General features: G+C 36.4%; 4 long non-coding RNA genes across 5 annotated transcripts in view; 2 read left to right on the top strand and 2 right to left on the bottom strand.

Moving 5' to 3' along the window:
• Positions 1-8,190, top strand: part of LOC126816233 (uncharacterized) — an 11,789-nt gene extending 3,599 nt beyond the window's left edge. The window contains exons 4-9 of one of the 2 annotated variants that reach the window (XR_008787425.1): positions 1,213-1,299; positions 2,114-2,206; positions 4,439-4,546; positions 5,444-5,900; positions 6,189-6,366; positions 6,928-8,190. This is a non-coding gene — a long non-coding RNA (uncharacterized LOC126816233). The remainder of the gene's footprint in view (positions 1-1,212; positions 1,300-2,113; positions 2,207-4,438; positions 4,547-5,443; positions 5,901-6,188; positions 6,367-6,927) is intronic. The other variant, XR_007678264.2, reaches the window with a different exon arrangement.
• LOC126816237 (uncharacterized) overlaps positions 1-14,087 on the bottom strand; it is a 27,160-nt gene extending 13,073 nt beyond the window's left edge. Inside the window, exon 1 of the long non-coding RNA XR_007678270.1 lies at positions 13,968-14,087. This is a non-coding gene — a long non-coding RNA (uncharacterized LOC126816237). The remainder of the gene's footprint in view (positions 1-13,967) is intronic.
• On the bottom strand, positions 7,154-12,521 carry LOC126816235 (uncharacterized). Its single transcript, XR_007678266.2, has 4 exons — positions 10,411-12,521; positions 9,166-9,414; positions 8,194-8,467; positions 7,154-7,516 (listed from the first exon to the last, which is right to left on the bottom strand). It is a non-coding gene; the product is annotated as an uncharacterized LOC126816235 (long non-coding RNA).
• On the top strand, positions 13,686-23,179 carry LOC126816250 (uncharacterized). The gene is made up of 3 exons (XR_007678285.1): positions 13,686-13,980; positions 22,402-22,482; positions 23,128-23,179. It is a non-coding gene; the product is annotated as an uncharacterized LOC126816250 (long non-coding RNA).

The following is a 23,179-nucleotide window of genomic DNA, read 5'->3' as shown; positions in this document are numbered from 1 at the left end:
ATCAACGTTTTCCGAAATTATTCCTGGCAAGCTACCTTATCCACTATTTGATTGATAATACCATTTTTGCAGTAGGTGATAAAATCATTCAACAGATCATTGGCCTTCCTATGGACACTGATCCTGCGCCATTTATGGCAAATGGAAACCTGCATAAATACAAATTCGATTTTCAAGATAGGAGTAAAACTAACTAACTGCACGCAATCTTAATAACACATTTCGATATATTGACGATGTAACTGCCATTAATGATAAGGGAAATTTTAAGCGCTACAGAGACCAAATCTATCCACCTGAACTTGTACTCAATAAAGAAAACACTGGAGATCTACATGCTGCATTCCTTGATATTGATATCACTATTGATGACTGTACTTTTAATACTACTGTATATGACAAAACAGATTATTTCCCTTTTGATGTAATTAAATATCCCTCAACTGAAAGTAATAGTAATAATGAAAATACCTTATATAATGTTTTTTACTCTCAGACATTTAGATTTATAAACATATGTAGCCGTCTTCAAATTTTATAAATAAATTAGTTTCTTTGTATAAGAAATGTTTAAATAAAGGTGCTCTTCACAGCAGACTTCACAGACAAATTGAAAAACTAATAAACAATCACAAATTGGATAAATTTAAAGTCTTTAATTCTAACTTTGGACAGCTAATATTTGATTCGTTATCATAATTTTATATTTTGTAAAATTATATGTTACTCTCCTATGGAGCGAATAGTATTTGACGTTTAGTGACTTGTTGCTGAGTTTGCGCTTACGGAGACCCCGTGGACCACAGCCCTTTCGTCAAGTGATTTTGATTGCTACTGGTAGAGTTTGTTTGTCTTCTCTGGGAGTATTTGCCTTTTTATGTACTGTGTATATTGTGTCTTGTATTATATACTGTGTGTGTTATGTCTTGTATATATCTAGTGTTGTGCAGTCTACCTGCATCGTCTATTACATTATATTAAACACAAACTTTTGGTTGAATATAGGATAGAGTAGTGAATGTCAAATTATTAGCATTTAATTTGTAGAGTTTCATAATTCAAGAATTCTATTACATTGGGGTTTTACAGTTTAAAGAATATAAACCTATTCTGATCAGATTTGTGAGATTCAGATATAGCTCTATAATACCGTCTTGATTTCTCCATGTATAATATTCTGGGATAAAAACTGAAACTATCTTTTACTTACAGTCAGATATGATAACACAGGAGTGCATGGATTGCGGTGAAAAAGTGCCTTTAAATAATTTGAGAAAACATATACAAGAATTTCATGAGGTAAGTAAGCATTGCGCAAACTAATCAAAGGTTAGAAATTAAGCATAATCTTGAAATATGATTTTTATGTGCCCATATGTTATTTTGTTTCGTATATTGTCCTTGCACTAGTCCGTCCATATTTTCGGACCATAATTTGGTCGTATAAAAACCTGTAGCTATGCACTTTAGCCAAGCTCAGCCATAGCACTAATAATATAGTGGCAGTACGGCAAACAGAAAACAATGTGAAATAAAGATCATTGACCGATTAGGAACCCTTAAACCGCATGAAATTAACACAAATTCGTTTTATTATATTGTAGACCTTTTCTATGCCTGTCCTCTTTTCATAATTCATGATACAAATCATAGCTTTAAAACTGTTAGCTACATTACTTGCAAAATCCAGTTTCTAGGTTGTTTTTCTCATGTTTATTTTATTATTTGACCTTTTAAATACATTTCAACACATTTACTATCCAGTACCTAATGTATTACTATTTGTTTTGTTTATATTACTGTTCTGAATGATTTGACTTGAGGGTTCTCCCTTGAAACTGGTGGTACCAGTAATGTTTTGGCTGTCACATTTAGATTCTGCTGTTAGTTGTATCTAGTTTAATAATAATTTTTGTTTGCTGATGAATGGATAACTTTCCGAAATGTTGCATGTTTTGCATCTGTTATCGACTTATTCGCCTACCATTACATGTTGAGCGTTTTAACTTGTTTTCTGAATAACCAATGTCATGTTAACTCATTGTTTTTACTCACTATGTGATAACCTATTGACTTTGCCTTCATTGAATTATTATTAAAATTTTTAATTTAGCTTCAGGAAGATAATTTACCTAAAATAAAGAGACAGAAGTCAGAGCAGTTGTCCTCTGTTACTCCTATTTGTAAATATGCTTGTGTAAGTGAGGTGAGTTAATAGTGTTTGAATTTGTAAGAAAATTAAAAGTGGTATTCAGAACGCAGATCTCATTAGCACAAATAAACAACATTTTCATGACATTATTTGACAGGACAGCCTTCTAAAGTCACTTAGTTTGTGATGTAAAAACTCTTATTTTTTTGCCAATAATGAAATAATTGTTAGGGAGAGGAGTCTCACATAGCCTTTAGCCTGTTCTCTGATCCTTTTCCATGTGAATAAAATATTGCATTAAAAAAAAAATTTGTCAAAAATAATTTTTTTAAAGCTTCTTTGAACAAAATTTTTCTTTGACACTGCATTTGTCCTGCACACCTTTAACATTTTTTTATGTTATGCCACACATCACACCCGGAACTGAAAATCCCGTAAGGGATGGTCATACAAGAAATTTGAAAATATATTCTGTATATTTTACAACTTTTTGCGACCATGCCTTACCGAATTTTCATGTTCCAGAAGTGACATATGGTAGAACATGGTACAGTGCTGTTAATGAGGTGGAGGTCAATTGAAATGTTGCAGAATTTTTTTTGAAGTATTCACATCGGCTTAAATTACCCTCTATATGCTATGAAAATATCAAATTACACGAAACAATATTTTTAAAATCACAGATGAAAATATTTTGAAAATTTGGTTGCTGTGTTAACAAATCGTGTGTTGATTTTCTTTTGTGGCCGTTTGTATATTATTAATATTTGTGATAAGACGACCTACAATTTTTGCAGAATTCAACCAAGAACGAAGAACTTGTTGTTCATGAAACTAAGTATTTCATTTTGCAAAGTTTATATTTTTGTTTTTTCATAGTTATGAACCTGATCATATGAGTTTTTGTTATGATTCATTGTTAAAGGGATAGATGCATGTAATTATATGTTTACTACCGGTATATAGAGATGATAATTTAAGCTTCTCATAACAGTTTTCAGATTGTGTATATAAGTATTCAAGCCCCAACCCTTTTACAATTTCCTTTATGCCGTGCCAAGGATCTATTATATGTCATTGCCTCGTCCACGGCACCAACAACACCTACACGATCTAATTGGATCTAAAAAGCCTGTAATATTAGGAATCTAAATTTATGTGAAAATAGCTTAAAACAGCCTCTATTAATTGTAAACTGTATAATTTTGTGAAACATTCCCTTAAATGTTAGTTTTGTAGTTATGTTATTCTTCTTTTTATACACCCACTTGTGGTCGTATATTGGTGTCGCCTCGGCGTCCGTCCATCGTTATACGCGCCCAAAATTTAATTTTGGTCGTATATTGTTGTCGCCCCTGTCCGTCCACAATTTCTTGTGATCACTCTCACGCCTAAAGTTTTCGACCGATTTTGTTAATAATTGGTATGTGAGTTCGCATTTTGAACGTAACTTGCAGAATTATTGCCTTTGCCCATAATTTCATGAATTTTTGTGGCCACTCCAACGCCTAGAGTTTTCAACCGATTTCGTTCATACTTGGTATGTAAGTTCATAGCCATAAGGTATAGGATAAGTTGTGTCTTGGCTATGATTCTAAAGTAACATGGAGAGTTATTGCCCTTTTTCCAAAACTTGCTAATGTCCAGAGACTGCATGTATTTTGGAATATACTTGGTTAGTAAGTTCATAAACATGGTGTAAGTCCAGTTATATTCCAAATATTGTTTAAAGGGTTATTGTCCTTGCTTCTTGATAAGGTCTAATTATGAGAAAATGCTGCTGTTTTGGGCGCATATTGTGTTGGCGTTTAACTCTTGTTTTGTTGGCGTTTAACTCTTGTTTTAATTTTAATATTGAATGATAATGATGAGTATTATTATTATCAATAATATGGACGGATTATAATAATCATGGTTATAAGACATCTGTCATGAATTTAACATTTTCCATAAGAGACAGATAGTCTTGTTTCATTTACACTTTATCTGTGGCCTCTCCAGTTCCCAATTTAAAAAGAAAATTATTAGAGTTAACAAAAATATATGCATATTTTTATACGCACAAACAGTGTTTGGTTGCATATTGTCTTCATGTGGGATGGCCCCGTTAAGTTATAGGAGGTATTGAAATTTCAAATTCGATATCGGTACGGTATTGTTTTTTGCACAATAGTAGGCATTGATGTGCATGTATTGACACAATACTGACACCACACAGTTTATACAGTATATCCGATATACTATTTGGCCCATCTCTATCAGCCTCTACTTTTGTTTAATTTACAGCCTGAAATCTTGCCCAATTTGCGGTCTAGAATTTGATGAGGAATTAGTTGAAATACATGCTGCATCTTGCGGCGAAGATGACAAGAAAACAGACGAAGGAAGGACACAGTAAACAATTTTTTTATTCCTATAATATAATATCTTTTATACTTTGTGTGTTTATAGAAACATGTTTGCATTTTCACTTTCGAAAAACTATTCATGCGGATCACATATTTAATGGTATCTCTAAATATATTATATTATACCTTCATTTTTATGTCATATTTTTTATACACCAAAGGTTAATATGGTAGTATAATGTCGTTGTCTCTTCCATCCGTCGGCCCATCCACAATTTCATACTTTTAAATCAATTTCGTTCAAATTTGGTATTGAGGTTCATATTCGTAAGATCTTGGTTAAATTGTAACTTGAAGGTCAAGTGCGAATTTGGGTGCGCTGCGATAAAAATCATTACAGTTATTGCCCTTATTTCGCCTGAAAATTGTATTTTAGATTTTGTGTGCTCTTTGGAGCCAGAGTTTTTGGCCGATCTGAATGAAACTAGGACGATTTGAATTTTATGATGATTCGATAAACGTAGTCAGTTACTCGACTGTGTACAACCCGTCTATAGTTAGCCTAGTTAGTGCAGAAAAATGGGACGTTAAACTCCATTTCATTTCATTCATTTGGACTGTGTAGATATAAATTTATTGTCAAAGCTACCGTGGGCGTATATCGCATGGCAATCGCTTGTTTTTAATACTTACGATATAATTTAATTTCTCTTGGAATTGTTTATCTGTTTTCAAAGAAGCTTAGCAAAATGTGCAGTTATCAACATTTTCCATCACAATTTAGATCTTGATGAAACAACGCTGCCATTTTGGGTGAATGTCATGCTATATGTTATATGTCCACATCACTATATGTAGACCTATATTGCTATTATTATGTTGTATACTGTTTAAATGTATCTGAGCAATAATCGATTGATAAATGTGTTGGTTTTGTTTTCAGGACTGGTAATTTAAAATATGATTTGCATCAACTGTCCGAGAAAATTTTTGGTCAAAATGTAAAGGAGAGATTCCATGTCTCAGTAGTTAGAAAAATGTTTTTGCAAACAGCCATGGAAAATCTGGAAGATTTTGAATTTGATCAACTGTTAAATGTAATATTCATAGGGGAAGATGGGGTGGATGCAGGCGGCTTAACAAGGGAGTTTTTCTCTCTTATCTTTAAACATACTCCCATTTTTGAAAATAGTGGTTTTGCCATCAATTCAACACTACTACAGAATAAAACATACAAGACTATAGGCAAAGTTGTTGCCTTTTCTATCTTAATGGGAAATCAAGGACCAAGATGCCTTCTACCACAGTTTACTAAATTCATCCTTCAGAATGCACAACCTGCAGTTGGTGAAATTTCAGATGAAATGTTAACTGGAGATGTTCTCCAAGCTCTTAAAGAGGTAGGTTGGTAATTGCAGCTCAAATGAAACAATTTTCATTTTATAGTCCATATTAAATTGTGGCCTGTGAACACGATAAGGGCTACAGTTGTTACCTGTGTAGTAAAAAATGTTTGCGAACACAAGTTATTGGCCATTGTTTGTCCAAAAGTCAGATAATTGACTTCGCGTACATTCAATCTATGGCATGTTCAACTTTTGTTTGATTTATTAAAAGTAGTTCTTACTCTCCTGTTTAAATATAAATTTATTGTCAAAGCTATCACTTGTTAATCTTTGCTATTGTAGATTGATTCTTTAGAAGCTCTAAATGTATCAGAGGTTTTTGAGAAAAATGCTGATATATTGGAATCTGCAGGATATAAAAAGATGTTGACATTAGAAAACAAAAAAGAAGCCATGTTAGCGATTCGATGCCATTATGGATTTTATCGTTTTTTGCCACCATTACTGCAGTTCATAGAAGGTAAGTCTGTGTCAATTGGGCCCGACAAATTGGCCTCGCGACAATTTGACCCGCTCAAATAGTCGGGAGCCAATTGTCGCGAGGCCAATTGACGGACCGCCACATTTTATGGTATTCTCGAACAATGATTAACTCATTGATTAGGCTAATCAAAGTTTATAAAAATCTTAGCTTAAAATTTAATCAGCCTTTCAGAATATGGCTGGTCGAAAAGTCAGAGATTAAATCTATGATTAGCACTAATCCAATTTCGAGAATACGGGCCTAAGAGTTTTGGCGAGGATCCCCCTCCGTCAAGGGTCGAAATGTTCATGCACCTGTCGCTGAGATCCATTACCTGTGCATATCGGAAAATAGCTCAAACTAAAGTTTATGCATGTATTAGGAAATTAGTTATGAATATTTTACTGATACATTCTAAAATATAATGAATGCCGGCAGGCGGCAGCCCTTCATAGAAGACTAGTAGCTGCCTTGAAGTTAAACTGCTGTATGGCGTATGTTAACTTTCTTGATGGTCTTTTGTTTCAAATTATTTAACAAGTTTGTATATATTTTTAGGTGGAAAAATCAGTACCCAGTGGTTGGATATGGAAACAGATCTCGAAGATGATGTTCAACTGAATACTGGACATTTTCTTCTGGCAACAACTGGTAGCCCTGCCATATCTCCAAATATAGGAGATGGGCTACTACTATTTGACCATGAAAATTTAAACTGCACTACAGTAAATACATGTGCGCCATCTATTACTATTAACCAAACGAAATATATGAAAGAATACGATTTCCTAGAAAATGCTTTTATTAACATAATTGTATGTGCTTATGGTTTTGGTTTGAATTGAAAATGTATGTAGCATGAACTGGGCCTCTGTTGGTGAAATACCCAATAAAAACCTATTAATTGAAAAAAAGCAGTGTTGATTTCCTAATTCATTTCATGATAATTAGAAATGAAATTTACGGTTGCAAGAAACAAGTCCATTCCCTGATTTTCTGAATCGAATAAAGGATTTATTTGGCACATCAATTCTTCCATCTTTTGATCAGTTAAAGATATAGGAAAATGACCAATAACAACTCTTTCTGGTTCATCATCATATGCCATCAAACCATTTTGTATTGTTCCGTAACTTTGAAAGTCTGCCTATAAAAAAATATTTAAAATCTAATGAACGTCTGTTTGGGATTGAATTTATAGGTTTATTTAAGATATAAGTTTATTTCATATTGTAAACAAGAATTTTAACGAAACTTGCTGTAGTTGTTTATACCAGCATAAGGAAGAAGCCTATCGAAATTCAATGTTTTCCAGAGTTATTGACCTTGATTCACGAAACCTTGTAAACGTGATAGAGACCAGAGTTGCTGTAATTGTTTATAAAAATGGCGAAAATTAGGTCAAGTCACAAAATCATCTGATTCTGACGAAGCAAGCAATTAATTATATATTATTGAGGTCACTGATTATGAATATGCTAGTTTAAAAGTTGTATCTTATCTTTGAAAAGGTTGAAAGTTTCATTTTACTAGTTATTGTGCATGCCCATAAAAACTTCTTCTTTACACGATAGAGATCACAGTTCTCAACGAAAAGTTTTGAAACTTTCTGGGATATAATAACAGTTGTTGGGGTGTATAAGGTTGGAGACTTCTATCTTATCATTAACAGATTAAATCATTTGTTTGCTATGGAAATTAAAATATCCCAAAATCTCACCCTCCAATTTTTGAATATTTTTAGGCATAATCTTAACCACTGTCAAAAAATGAAAGATTATATTAATCTGGATTTCTTGAATAAACATATCAATGAAAATATACCTCAGAAGCAAGATTTTCATTTGGATCCAGGATTTGACCATCTATCCATAACTGTAACGGCGTTTTCTGATTAGCTGTCCTAATAGATCGCCTGATAAAGGCCTCTCTAAATTCGTTCAAGTGTTTTTGAATCCTTGGTATGAAGATATAGTGTAGGGCTTGAATATGTATTTCATCAGTTGGTATAAATATGTTTTCTGCTTCCATGTAGCAAAAAAGGTAGTAGAAAAAACTGATGCATCCCATCCACAAATCTCTCCAAAATCTCTCTATTCTTTGAAATAAAAAAAAAATTAAGTGTGATGATCTATTTCACTGTTAAAATATGAACAGGTTGTTGAAAATGACACCAGAGCAACAAATTGTCAACATTCCTTTCATGAAACCACACAAAGTCACAGAATGAATGTTTTTAGCAAAGTCTAGACAATGGTACATAATTTGATTTTTGAACAAACTACTTTACCTACATTTGATGACGACAAAGACACATTAAAACTCTGGAATCTAGATTACAAACAAAGGGCAGTAACTCTGGTGATTGTTATTGAATCGTATCAAATATTGAACATGACATTCGTTTTCTGAACGCTAATATACGATCACAAGTTTAAAATTCTAATTAGGTGATAAATGTTACATATCCATTGGTTAACGCAAAACTGCACATATCTTTAATATTAATGAAAACCCTCGAATGGCACGAAGACTGCTGATTATCGTTTATAATAGTTGAAACCTCTTAATACTGTAGTCAAGTGGAAGAAGTCTGAAACATGTTCCAAACAATAATACGGGCATTCTGTATGATGCTTCACACTGACTAACTATCAAGATTTTAAACCATTTAAACTTGGCATATTTTTATGGGATCAAGGACCATAACTTGAAAATTATTATTCAAAGGATAATGCGAACAGACAGATGTATAACATAAAATCGAACATATTAATGCAGACGTACTAAATTTACCTCTGATTATGGACACTTCTTCCAGTAATATGGCTGCCTCTTCCAAAACCTCTGGAATTTATCATATATTCTGCAACACGAACGTTCTCGCCCCCTTTATCCGATCTAACTCTCCATGGCAATCCATAATTTTGAACAGCTTCATTAAATGCTTGCATAACAGTTTCTGCTCTATTGTTGTTGCTAATCTTTAAATATGTAGGGAGGCGAGAATAACCGTCTATACCTCCATGAACAACTAAGTGCCAGCTTAAAAGATATGGAAAAAATATACAAATGATCATTACTCAGCTACCACTAATCAAACTGAACTGCGATGAGTTAATGTTAAAGATACAATATATAATATACCGGTAATTGACAAACCGCCATTCCATCGTGTTTCGAAAAATGCAACCCATATAAAATATTATACTAGTCATACAAATACAGTAAGCCTATATATCATAAACCAGTCTGACATTAATGATATTGAATAGCTGGTTTCGAATGGGTGTTAAAAATCCAAATATGGATTTTGGATTAATTATCTTGAGTAAGCGAACTCACTTAACAGGAGTCAGAAATCAACAATGATTACTACAGTACGAAGACTCTTAAATCAATTCTATAAGCTTACATTACAAAACGGTATATCACCTGTAAGCAGGTATGGAGGGGGACACACCTGGCCAAAACCAGTTGGGTCCCGACCCAAAGGGCCTTTCAAAAATTTATGCATGTTAATAGTCAGTTTTAAAGCGAAGATTGCACATTCAGCAATTGAAATGAAATGGAGATTAACGTCCCATTTTTCTGCACTAATTTATAGGCTAACTAGAGACGGGCATTTGCCGAGCGTGTGCAATGAGGGTAAATTTTGCTAAGGCAGCGGCAACACCCTATTCTCACTACCGATTTTAACTGCCGAGGTGACTTTAACATGCCCTCTCGTAGCTTAGTGAGCACAGGCCTCCGTTTTTCATCCTATCCAATGGACTAGAACGCTTTTCCATGTCATTCCCCACCTGACAAGGGGGAACCCAGTCGAGAAAATCCACAAGGTCGACCCGATCTCCGCCAGAATTCGAACCTGGGACCCCCACCATGAACGGCAAGCGTCCTAGCCACTCGGCCACACCAGGCCCCCATCCAGCAATTGAATTTTCAAATATTCACGGCATACAACGCCATGCACTGCTAGTCCCTCTTTGGGCTGATAAATAAGCTTAGTCCGCCCCTGCCTGTAATTGAGTCAATACTAACCTTATCAATTTATGATAGCCGTCTATATGCCACAATGAGTTTGGCGCACGAACAGAATATCTTCTTCGTCTTACTGGATTTAAAGTAAGTCGACGATAGAGAACACCTTCTATATCGGTAGCACGTCATTTCGGTCCCGCGTCATTTCGGACTCAGCACAAACGTCGTTTCGATCAATGGATTTCATCTCGTCTGTTTCCAATAGAAGATTGGTGCGTGTTTATGTTGCCAGTGAGAACCAATAACGACGTGGAGGGCTGGCACAACAGACTAAATTCCCGTGTCAACGCCAGAGGTCCTGTGCCATTTTATCTATTGATTTGCGCACTTTTTTCAGAAGCTACAAAGATACCACTGGACCTCACAATGATGTCGGAAGGTTCATTGAGACGACACCAAAGACGTCGGTATCGACATGTAGAAGGCCAACTTTTTAATATATGGGATTCATACAATGAAAAACAGATGAGCACTAGTAGACTATTAAAAAAAATAAGTCATTTGTATGGTCCACCCGCTCAGTGAAAAACAATTACATAATTAAAAAAATGTCGGAAGGTTCATTGAGACGACACCAAAGACGTCGGTATCGACATGTAGAAGGCCAACTTTTTAATATATGGGATTCATACAATGAAAAACAGATGAGCACTAGTAGACTATTAAAAAAAATAAGTCATTTGTATGGTCCACCCGCTCAGTGAAAAACAATTACATAATTAAAAAAATGAAAAAAAAAAAAAAAAAAAATGAATAGCCGACTAAAGCTATTTTTTCATCAAATAAATACACGTGTTGTTATAAATGTTGCGTTAATGTATGAATGTGTATGTATTTATACAATAAATGAATGTTTTATATGACCGTTGTTATCGCTATATGGTATGTTTAAAAATAAAATAATATGCCCGTTGTTATAAATCGATGTTATCATTTTATGCTATGTTGATAAATAAAATAGTTTATAAAGTAAATTGGCGTCAGTGTGTTGTATAATTCTATCTTACCTACCCGAGTCCGAAACGTCACCTACCCGAGTCCGAAACGTCACCTACCCGAGTCCGAAATGTCACCTACCCGAGTCCGAAATGTCGGGGACATATTTTTTGGAGTCCGAAATGACGTAAGTCCGAAATGACGCGGGACCGAAATGACATGTAATCTCTATATCAACCCTTCTCATCGATTCACGAACCCTGTATTCTTGAATTATATGTCCTTTACTGTGCAGGTGTCCTTTTATACTTCGATACCCAATATTTGGAAAGTTACTAAGAAGGTCAATTACTATTTCATCTAGCTCATCATTGGAAATATGACTATATTTTTCATTTAATGAAATACCATATTCAAGCAATCTTCGACTCATGGTTCTGGGACTAATATTAAATAAATTGGCCATGTCATTCAATTTGAATCCATTAGAAACCAAAAATTCTAGCTGTTCAAATGGAACTAACTTTGATGGTCGTCCAGTATGTCCTGGTGACAATGAATGTCCGAGAGATCCAGTTATAACTTCATTGGCCTGCTTTCGTTCGATTAAATTTGCAGCATTTTGAATATGAAATAAACAAGTTTGTAATCCATTCATCGTTATACTGTCTTCTTCCGTGGAAGGCATGGAACACATTAAATCTGAGACAATACCTGCTACTGTATGTATATCATGTATGATGTCTGAAAGCGATTGAAAATTTTGTGTATCTAACAAATTGCAAATTCCCTCTATTCGGGACTTCACTTCATGAATAAGTTCATTGGCCATGTTGAAGAACGGAAATAATGAGAGTAGTTCCCCTTGAAAAACTCCACCCAAGAAGAGATATTTTTATTGAGACGGGAGACATCATTGCAGGACCAAACTCGGCGTTTTCCGGATTAATGATCAACGTCATCAACCCAAATATGGTCATAGTTCGCTAACGCATGGCTTGTTAATGCAAGGCTCGATAATGCAAGTGTCGTTAATACAACTGTTGAAACTGCAAATGTTGAAACTACAAATGTTGAAATTACATATCTTGAAAATACAAATGTTGAAATTACATATCTTGAAACTGTAAAGTTAAGCTGTGTTATTTCAAAATTTGTGCTTTGTAGGTTAGACAGGTATTTTCACACATGAAAAAATGTATTTTTGTTGTATGACAAATCAACAAATGCATTTTCACAAATCGACAAATGTATTTTGCATTTTGACAAATTAACAAATGTACTTTGACAAATCGACAAATGTATTTTGTATTTTGACAAATTAACAAATGTACTTTGACAAATCGACAAATGACGGAAATGTATTTTCACAAATTGAGAGTTTTGGCGAGGATCCCCCTCCATATTTTCCAACGTGATTTCCTCTTGTCAGTGGTGCAGGATGGAGAACATGACAAGGACGAAAAACCACAGTCCCGTGTATACATTAGCGTGCACGTAAAAGTTCCCTTGGGAGTTGGAATTCAATATAAATGTAGGCTGTAGCGCCTCTTCCGTCAGTATGTCCGTCTTCATTGCCAAGTAGGAACAAAATAGTAGGACGTTAAACCCCTTTTCATTTCAACTCTTTATCTAAATCTTACATAATGCACCTTTAATGGCTTGCACCTTTAAGATCCCTTGGCAGTTGGAATTCGATATAAGAGTAGGCCATTGTGCCGCTGCCCGGGCAAAATTTCCCTCATAGAACGCTGTATGACGTATGCCCGTCTTCTTTAGCTCAGTAGGAGCAGAACAGTACGGCGTTAAACTCCATCTCATTTCATTTCACTGTCATAGCTAGGATGCCTTACGTCGGCCTATACTATATTATCCAATCACAAATTATAAGCGGGGACATCCGAGAGAAAACATAAAATAGTAAATGACATACGTATTGATGGAGGGAGCATATTTTATTTTAGAAATAATTTGGGGGCCGTAGCTGTAGCTCAATCAGCCCATCGCCCCTCCCCCGTACCCTTTTAATCCGACCATGATTACGTCACTGAAGTTATAGATGTGTGCATCTTGCAATTATATAAGACAGGTAAGGAATTACATTTAGTTATAATTTAAAAAAAAATAATTAAAACGCCAACACATGGTTCAAACGGTATAATTTATGAAACACATAGTTAAAAAGGCATATCATATTTAACACATGGTTAAAACGGTATAACATATGAAACACGTGGTATGACATATTTAACACATGGTTCAAATGGTATGAAATATTTAATTCATGGTTCAAATAGTATAACATATGAAACACATAGTTAAAACGGCACATCAAATTTAAAGGAGCTCAAGCTATAACCCAATATTTAACACATGGTTCAAATGGTATAACATATGAAACACATATAACGGTACATCAACTTTAAAGGAGCTAAAGCTATAACTCAATATTTAACACATGGTTTTAGATAGTATAATTTCAGCACTGCACAAACTGCGGGTGATCACTGGACATTTTGGGAACACTGGAACTGCGCACTTATATACAGACGTCTTTAAATGCAATTCAAATTGAGTATAAAATAGAATTGATCATATACATATAAATAAAACATAGTTACCATATGCATACAGGTACGTACTGTCTAGTTTAATAGCTTGTGATGTATTTCTATTACTCACGCGGTTTACTTCGAGTCGTTGTTGAAGTGTTATCTATATGACAATAATACACACATCGGAATTTAGAACTAAACGATATATTACAATACTCAGCCTAAAGCCATTTATTTTATATCATTTTACAGATACGTCAGCGCTTTGATCGTATTCGTCTAGTGGTAAACCATATAAATATGTTTGGATTAGATAACGTACCTCAAACGAAATTTAAATAGGGGAGGAATGGAGGGGTGTCGGCGTAGCATGGTTGGGTGGGGTGAACATATATTTACCAATAAGGAGGATTGGGGTGGGGTCTTTCCATAGAATTTAAACGTATTTGACAAACTAGTTTTCAACAGAATAGTGCTGGAAAATGTTCCCTACTACCGATTTCATAACTTGGAGATCTGATATTTATATTATAGCTTATTATAGAATCTAGGTACACGGATTCTGAAGAAATTATAGTTTCCCGTAGAATTCCCCTTAGTGCTGTGGTCATGGTGTTAAATTTTACACACCCCTCCCTTCCATGAAGTGTCATGCCGAAAGACGAACTATAAGGGCTTATCACGAATACACAATTAAGTCTTAGAGGAGCTAAATGGCTAATATTTCGGACTTAGAAATTGACACAAATGGGTAGCAACGCATATAATAATGTAATATGAATGTATATAAACTGATTTACATTCAGTTGTTTCCGTTTTTACTCTAATTTCAACTCAGTTATGTTCGGCGAAATATGTCAGAAGTTTTAATCGAATGGCAATCTACACCGATAGCATTTATTGCGCATGCTCTCCAGATAAGAATATGACGTCACCGTTTGATACGACTTGCGGAATATGTCTAGCCTCGATCTTCAAGTCCCTTGTTACAGGCACAAATGACGCTGAAACGCAATATGTTGAATATCAGAAGCCCATCTTTTCACGGTAAGATCACAAGATCAATGTTGATTTAAATTGACAAATAATTATTGTTTTCAATCTCGAAGACTTTGGATAATAATGAATTAGAGACTTAGATACTTTAAAATAATCTTCCGAAATGATTTTAATGTATGTAATATGAATGAAATAGTTAAGACATATCTCTCTACAGGTAAGAAATCTCTTCCAACCACGATAAACCGATTAAAACAATCGGTAATAAATTGTTGCTAAAAGAAGTAAAAAACAAATTAATTATAATTACTACAGTAATAAACTATAACACGTGCTTATTAAAAACAGATATTAATTTAGTATTTGTTCGTCCATAAGTATATGTTATAGTTTATTGTTCTATGCAGTTACCAAAGGCCTCTATAAAGTGTAGAATTGTCCTATAGAAAATTTCCCATGAATCTGTAGGGAATACTATAATATTTGCGATATAGAAAACGGTAAAATATATTGGTCTTTATAACCCCAAACGCCACGCAATTCTGTAAAATACTATTGAATTTCACTGTAGAAAATGGGAAACGCCCCCATCATACCTCACCCTAATATACTTCATCGGCGATGTACAATAAATTATATCTGACACGGACACAAATGGCCCCCAAAATATCTTTAAATTCTCGGCGAAATAGGGCCTACGCTTATTGGAGTGTGGTTTAGTCCTGAATTTTTTGACTGAGTGTAAGCAACGTTACCAATCGTTAAATCATCTATATGAAACATTTCTAAACTTTTTAAAGGACAATATTGGTGCCAGTCATTATCACATATGTGATAGAACTGGTTAAACACGTTCCGAATATTATTTTATCACAGAGATCATTGCTACGATAGATGAGTAATTTGATACCACATATACAGGGGTGGAGCGTGACGATGAAGCATGATGAGGCGAATATACAACACATAGCCTACATTGCAGTTGCAGATATATCTTTGATTTTAGAGTATTTATAATATAGATTTAAAATTCAAACGCTAATATCTCGGTTCAGAGTGGATTAATTTGATTGAAATTTTCAGCATATTCCCTTTGCATTATTTAGTTTTTAGCTATTATATATATTATATATATAGCGAGAACTGTCAACTCTTTATCTAATCTTACATAATATTGCCCCTTTAATTAAGGAATAATTTTATACAAAAATATGGCACCTCGGCAAAATTATTTCAATTACGTAAAAGTTTTTAAAAACAATTAGTTGTGATATCTATTTAATAGTCATTTGATGCAATATTGGTGCTGACGTGCCAACAAAAATCCATTTCATTTCAATGTATCATATTTCTCCATTCGGGAATCTTAGGCGCAGTCGACAAGCTGTCGCAACGCAGTGAGCCGCGTGACTATTTTCATTATTGTCATTAGCATTGAGTTATAAATAGTATAAATCTCTGGGGCCTGATACGAAATTTTAACTAAGATAAAATCTAGATTTTAGTAATTTGATTGTATAATATTAGATTGATTTTAGTGCTTAGCCAATCAAAATTGAAGTATCTACTAAAATTTGGATTTTATCTATAGTTAAAATTTCGTGAAACAGGCCCCTGGTCATTTATTGTCATTAGTCAGTTTTGTTAAAATAACTGGTCCCTTCAGCTCTTCTATTTTAGAAGCCATTAAAGGTATCAAGAATTTCAATATGGCGGAGTAAGTTTAACAAAAAGAATTTGTTTGCCTAAAAAGTTCATTATTGTCAAGAAAAAGTCACATTTCTCACTTAAACTTATCATTAACCTTTCTAAAATATTTTGTAGTCATGCATCGGCTTGTCAAAAAACGACATTTTATAGTAGAATTATCAATATTTAGTATGTCACACTGGCTTACACTGATCTGAACGGCGCTATTGCACTTTCGTACCTCTACCAGTTCCCGTGGTCGTAGGCACTTGAAATTTTCAGAGGATGTTAAGGGGGGCTAGCAATGACCACACACCAAATTTCAGCCGAATCGATAAATAACTTTTTATTTTACCGACCTTTTAATTTCTAACGAGAGAGAACTTCATCCGTTTGACGCCATTTGCTTTGTTTACTAATTAGACTTGAATAACAAGACACTAAGACGGAAACCGACTCGAATAACAAGACACTTAGACGGAAACCGACACACTGCACCAGCTGCCTAACACTGCAGTTCATAAAAATTAATATAATTTTCGTATACTTTAATTTTTGCGCGAAGCCACCATTTTCTATAAAATACTATTTGGTGTTGATCAGTGGATTGGCCGTTAGGTGTAAATATTGCCGTGACCTTGATTTTGACCTTGAGGCCAAACTTCCCACCCATATCGGGGCCTTTGCGTTTATGCTTGCCGTGGCCTTATTTCTTACTGTATTATCAAAGTTAATGTTCGAGGTTAAAGCAGAGACGACGTCCTCCAGAAAAGATAATTGGTTCAAAGTCGTAGGTCAAGGTCATCTTACAGAAAACTAAACTCGGACTTTTCAAAGTCAGTTTTGGGACATTTGACCTTGACTTACGACCTTGAACCCGTAACCATTTTCGAAGGCTATCACATTGGCTTGAAACATGAACGTTTACCTTGGTCCTGTCGCACACTGCTCGGTCAGAAAACGGTCAAACGCAGAGGGTCCGTGTCCGAAAGGAAGTCAATGGGCGTGGTCAATGTGAAAGGTCGTGGTGACCTCCACTAGTCACCGTTAACCAGCCGTAACCTTGACTCTGACCTTGAGTCCAAACGTCCCATCCATCTCGGGCCCTTTGCGTTTATGCTTGCCGTGGCCTTATTTCTAACTGTATTATTAAAGTTAATGTTCGAGGTTAAAGCAGAGACGACGTCCTCCAGAAAAGATAATTGGTTCAAAGTTGTAGGTCAAGGTCATCTTACAGAAAACTAAACTCGGACTTTTCAAAGTCAGTTTTGGGACATTTGACCTTGACTTACGACCTTGAACCCGTAACCATTTTCGAAGGCTATCACATTGGCTTGAAACATGAACGTTTACCTTGGTCCTGTCGCACACTGCTCGGTCAGAAAACGGTCAAACGCAGAGGGTCCGTGTCCGAAAGGAAGTCAATGGGCGTGGTCAATGTGAAAGGTCGTGGTGACCTCCACTAGTCACCGTTAACCAGCCGTAACCTTGACTCTGACCTTGAGTCCAAACGTCCCATCCATCTCGGGCCCTTTGCGTTTATGCTTGCCGTGGCCTTATTTCTAACTGTATTATTAAAGTTAATGTTCGAGGTTAAAGCAGAGACGACGTCCTCCAGAAAAGATAATTGGTTCAAAGTCGTAGGTCAAGGTCATCTTACAGAAAACTAAACTCGGACTTTTCAAAGTCAGTTTTGGGACATTTGACCTTGACTTACGACCTTGACCTCGTAACCATTTTCGAAGGCTATCACCTTGGCTTGAACCATCGACGTTTACTTTGGTCCTGTCGCACACTGTTCGGTCAGAAAAGGGTCAAACGCAAAGGGCCCGTGTCCGAAATGAAGTCAATGGGCGTGGTCAATGTGAAAGGTCGCGGTGACCTCCACTAGTCACCTTTAACCATCCGTGACCTTGACTTTGACCTTAAGTCCAAACTTCCCATCCATCTCCGGCCCTTTTCGTTTATGCTTGCCGTGACCCTATTGCTTACTGTATTATCAAAGTTAATGCTTGAGGTGAAAGCAGAGACAACGTCCTTCAGAAAAGTTAAAAAGGTCAAAATCGTAGGTCAAGGTCATGTTACAGAAAACTAAACTCAAACTTTTCAAAGTCAGTTTTGGGACATTTCCCCTTGACTTACGACCTTGACCCCGTAACCATTTTCGAAGGCTATCAACTTGGCTTGAATCATGGGTGTTTACCTTGGTCCTGTCGCACACTGCTCGGTCAGAAAACGGTCAAATGCAGAGGGGCCCGTGCCCGAAAGGAAGTCAATGGGCGTGGTCAATGTGAAAGTTCGTGGTGACCTCCACTAGTCACCTTTAACCATCCGTGACCTCGACTTCGACCTTGAGTCCAAACTTCCCATCCATCTCGGGCCCTTTTCGTTTATGCTTGCCGTGACCCTATTTCTTACTGTATTATCAAAGTTAATGCTTGAGGTGAAAGCAGAGACAACGTCCTTCAGAAAAGATAATTGGGTCAAAGTCGTAGGTCAAGGTCATGTTACAGAAAACTGAACTCAAACTTTTCAAAGTCAGTTTTGGGACATTTGACCTTGACTTACGACCTTGATCCCATAACCATTTTCAAAGCCCATAATCTTGGCTTGAACCATCGACGTTTACCCTGGCCCTGTCGCACACTGCTCGGTCAGAAAATGGTCAAACGCAGAGGGGCCCGTGTCCGAAAGGAAGTCTATGGGCGTGGTCTATGTGCAAGTTCGTGTTGACCTCCACTAGTCACCTTTAACCATCCGTGACCTTGACTTCGACCTTGAGTCCAAACTTCCCATCAATCTCGGGCCCTTTTCGTTTATGCTTGCCGTGACCCTATTTCTTACTGTATTATCAAAGTTAATGCTTGAGGTGAAAGCATAGACAACGTCCCTCAGAAAAGATAATTGGGTCAAAGTCGTAGGTCAAGGTCATGTTATAGAAAACTGAACTCAAACTTTTCAAGGTCAGTTTTGGGACATTTGACCTTGACTTACGAGCTTGACCCGTAACCAGTTTCAAAGCCCATCATCTTGGCTTGAACCGACGACGTTTACCCTGGCCCTGTCCCAAAAATGACTTTGAAAAGTTTGAGTTTAGTTTTCTGTAACATGACCTTGACCTACGACTTTGACCCAATTATCTTTTCTGAATGACGCCGTCTCTGCTTTCACCTCGAACATTAACTTTGATAATACAGTAAGAAATAAGGTCACGGCACGCATAAACGCAAAGGGCCCGAGATGGATGGGAAGTTCGGACTCTAGGTCTGGGTCAAGGTCACGGATGGTTAACGGTGACTAGTGGAGGTCACCACGACCTTTCACATTGACCACGCCCATTGACTTCCTTTCCGACACGGGCCCCTCTCCGTTTGACCCTTTTCTGACCGAGCAGTGTGTGACAGAACCAAGGTAAACGTCCATGATTCAAGCCAAGGTGATAGCCTTCGAAAATGGTTACGGGGTCAAGGTTGTAAGTCAAGGTCAAATGTCCCAAAAATGACTTTGAAAAGTTTGAGTTTAGTTTTCTGTAACATGACCTTGACCTACGACTTTGACCCAATTATCTTTTCTGGAGGACGTCGTCTCTGCTTTCACCTCGAACATTAACTTTCAAAATACAGTAAGAAATAAGGCCACGGCAATCATAAACGCAAAGGCCCTGATATGGATGGGAAGTTAAGACTCAAGGTCAAAATCAAGGTCACGGCAATATTCACACCTAAAGGCCAATCCACTGATCAACACCAAATAGTATTTTATAGAACATGGTGGCTTCGCGCAAAAATTAAAGTATACGAAAATTATATTAATTTTTATGAACTGCAGAGATAGGCAGCTAGTGCAGTGTGTCGGTTTCCGTCTTAGTGTCTTGTTATTCGAGTCTAAATAGTAAACAAAGCAAATGGCGTCAAACCGATGAAGTTCTCTCTCGTTAGAAATTAAAAGGTCGGTAAAATAAAAAGTTATTTATCGATTCGGCTGAAATTTGGTGTGTGGTCATTGCTAGTCCCCCCTTAACATCCTCTAATAATTTCAAGTTCCTACGACCACGGGAACTGGTAGAGGTACGAAAGTGCAATAGCGCCGATCTGAACAAGCCAGTCGAACTAAACTGAGCGGGCCTGAGGCGAGGGATTACACTGAGAAGCTTATTATTCATATAAATAGTTTCCCAACTAAACCTTGGTCTCTTACATACCCTGTCTGTTGAGACCCAAAAAGTCAAAGGATTTTTGTAAAAGAAATTATTTCAACAGTTTCAATCAGTATTTAAGATTGCATTCTGTTGCACTCCAGCTATATAATATTTGTGGTGTCGAACAGCCTCACATTTTTCTATGCCAGATATTATTTTGCAGTATCTAGACCTGCATTAGAAAATTGACTTCTCTGTCAGAAAGTCCTTCAGGATTTTCCTGCATGTTTACCCCTTATCAGTGAAAAGCATAACAATCTGATAAAAAAAAAAAGAGTTTTATAATACATTTCTTACATGTTGATGTGCATGTAGGTCGTAGAAGAACCCTTGCATTTGGAGGTGGGGGGGGGGGGGGGTCGATCCCTGCATTGGCCAGAAAGTTCATCCAGATTTTCCAGCATGGTTCCCACTTGTCAGTGATGCAGGACGGAAGACCCGACAAGGACAGCTAGTTTGTAGTCGTTCAGATGGGACAAAAAACCGAGGTCCCGTGTACACATTGGCGTGCATGTAAAAGATCCCTTGACAGGTGGAATTTGATATAAGAGTAGGCCCGTAGTGCTGCTGTCTGGGCAAAATCTCCCTCATAGCACACTGTATGGCGTATGCCCGTCTTCATTAGAACAGTTCAGAGCAGAACAGTAGGACGATAAACCCCATTTCATTTCATTTCCTTGCAGTTGGAATTCTATTGAAATCTGACAGGGCAAAATTTCACTCATAATATACTGCATAAGTTTGGTAAATGCTGAAAAGCAGGACATTAAGTACCATTTCATTTCACTGACTCTCGTGTCCACTTCTTGAGTGGTCATAATTGTCAATTAAGTCAGTGTTTAAATTTTTAAGGTTTTTGACATGAGTTTTACACATCTGGCGTAGAAAAGAATATGGAAAAATATATCTGTAATAAATATGTTCTTGAACCTTGTGCAGTAGAAATATTGGGAAATATACACAGTAAACACCTCACAGTGCCAAAGTAGCTCATTGTGTAAGACATTGGCTTGCTAACTGGGAGGTCCAGTATTTTCTTGCATGGTTCCCCCTTATCCGTTGTGCAGGATGGAGGGCCTGCGACGGAACAGAGTATATACATGTATGGTCATTCAGATGATATGAAAAACCGAGATCCTGTGTACATGTTGGCGTGCACATAAAAGAATCCTTGTCAGTTGGAAGTTGATATAAGAGTAGACTGTAGCACCACTGTCAGGGCACAATTTCAATCCTAGCACACTATATGGCATACATGTATGCCCATCTTCATCAGCCCAGCCAGAGTTGAACAGTAGGATGCCAAACCCCATTTCATTTCATTTACAACAGTCATTAATTGATCCCACAAACGTCCAGCCTCCAAGGAATGCATGTGAACACTTCTATTTTCTATTATAGTTTACGATACCATACTAATCAAGCTAAGGTTGTCAAATTTACATTGAGCGAAATGACCCATTGTCACCCCATTACCTTATAGAATGACACATTTCTTTCCAGTTTGTTTTCCAATCCAGTTATTCATTTATCCCTCGTTTAAGGACAGCTCAGTTTTGTATGACTGGCTTCTTCGAGATTTATTAATTTAAAACATATTTCTCTATTTTTCAGTCTTCAAGAACGAAAAATTAAAGATGCCCAAATGAGGGCCACAATCAACCAAAAACTTGTAGAAACTGGTGAAAGGGAAAGGTATGAATACAATGCCTCAGTCTTGGTCATCGATGTTTAATTTGTTCTAATGTCAAATCTCTCAAGTCACAAGCATATAGGGCTGCAATGATATACTGTGAGACGGTACACTGTACAATACATGTCATTATTCGGTTCACGGTACTGTACTTTAAATTCCATATCACGGTTTGGTAAACACGGTACAGATTTACTTAACCATCCATTCTCTTCCGATACTCTACTATCATACAGAGTTATGTCCCCCTCTAGTTCATGTGACAAGGAGGAAAGATGGCTTTCAGCAATGAACTTACCTTTGCCTCAAGCAAACCACAAATGGGAACATTTTGGATTAAAAAGGCCAGATGGAAAATACTGTGATACGTATCTATCGTGATATGTATCGTATCATGATGTTAGTCCATCGTTGCAGCCCTACTTTATACATGATACATGGAACAGAAGAATCATCCCTGCTGTGGCTCAGTGGGTAGGGCATTTGCTCACTAACCTGGTATTCGTGGGTTTTATCCTAGCCTGACAAGGAACAGCATCTAGGCAAGCAGTAGTAAGAAGTTTTATTTTAAACCCTTCAGGTGCCTTTGGCTTTTTGTCATAGGTACATATATTATTTGGTATTTTATCTAAGTGCACTAATTTCAGATTAAAGGAATTATTAAGAACACGTTTGGTGGAATGTGGGTGGAGAGATCAG

Source organism: Patella vulgata, chromosome 3, assembly GCF_932274485.2.
Source record: "Patella vulgata chromosome 3, xgPatVulg1.2, whole genome shotgun sequence".
Lineage (NCBI taxonomy): Eukaryota > Metazoa > Mollusca > Gastropoda > Patellidae > Patella > Patella vulgata.
This window is presented reverse-complemented; position numbering and strand designations above follow the sequence as displayed.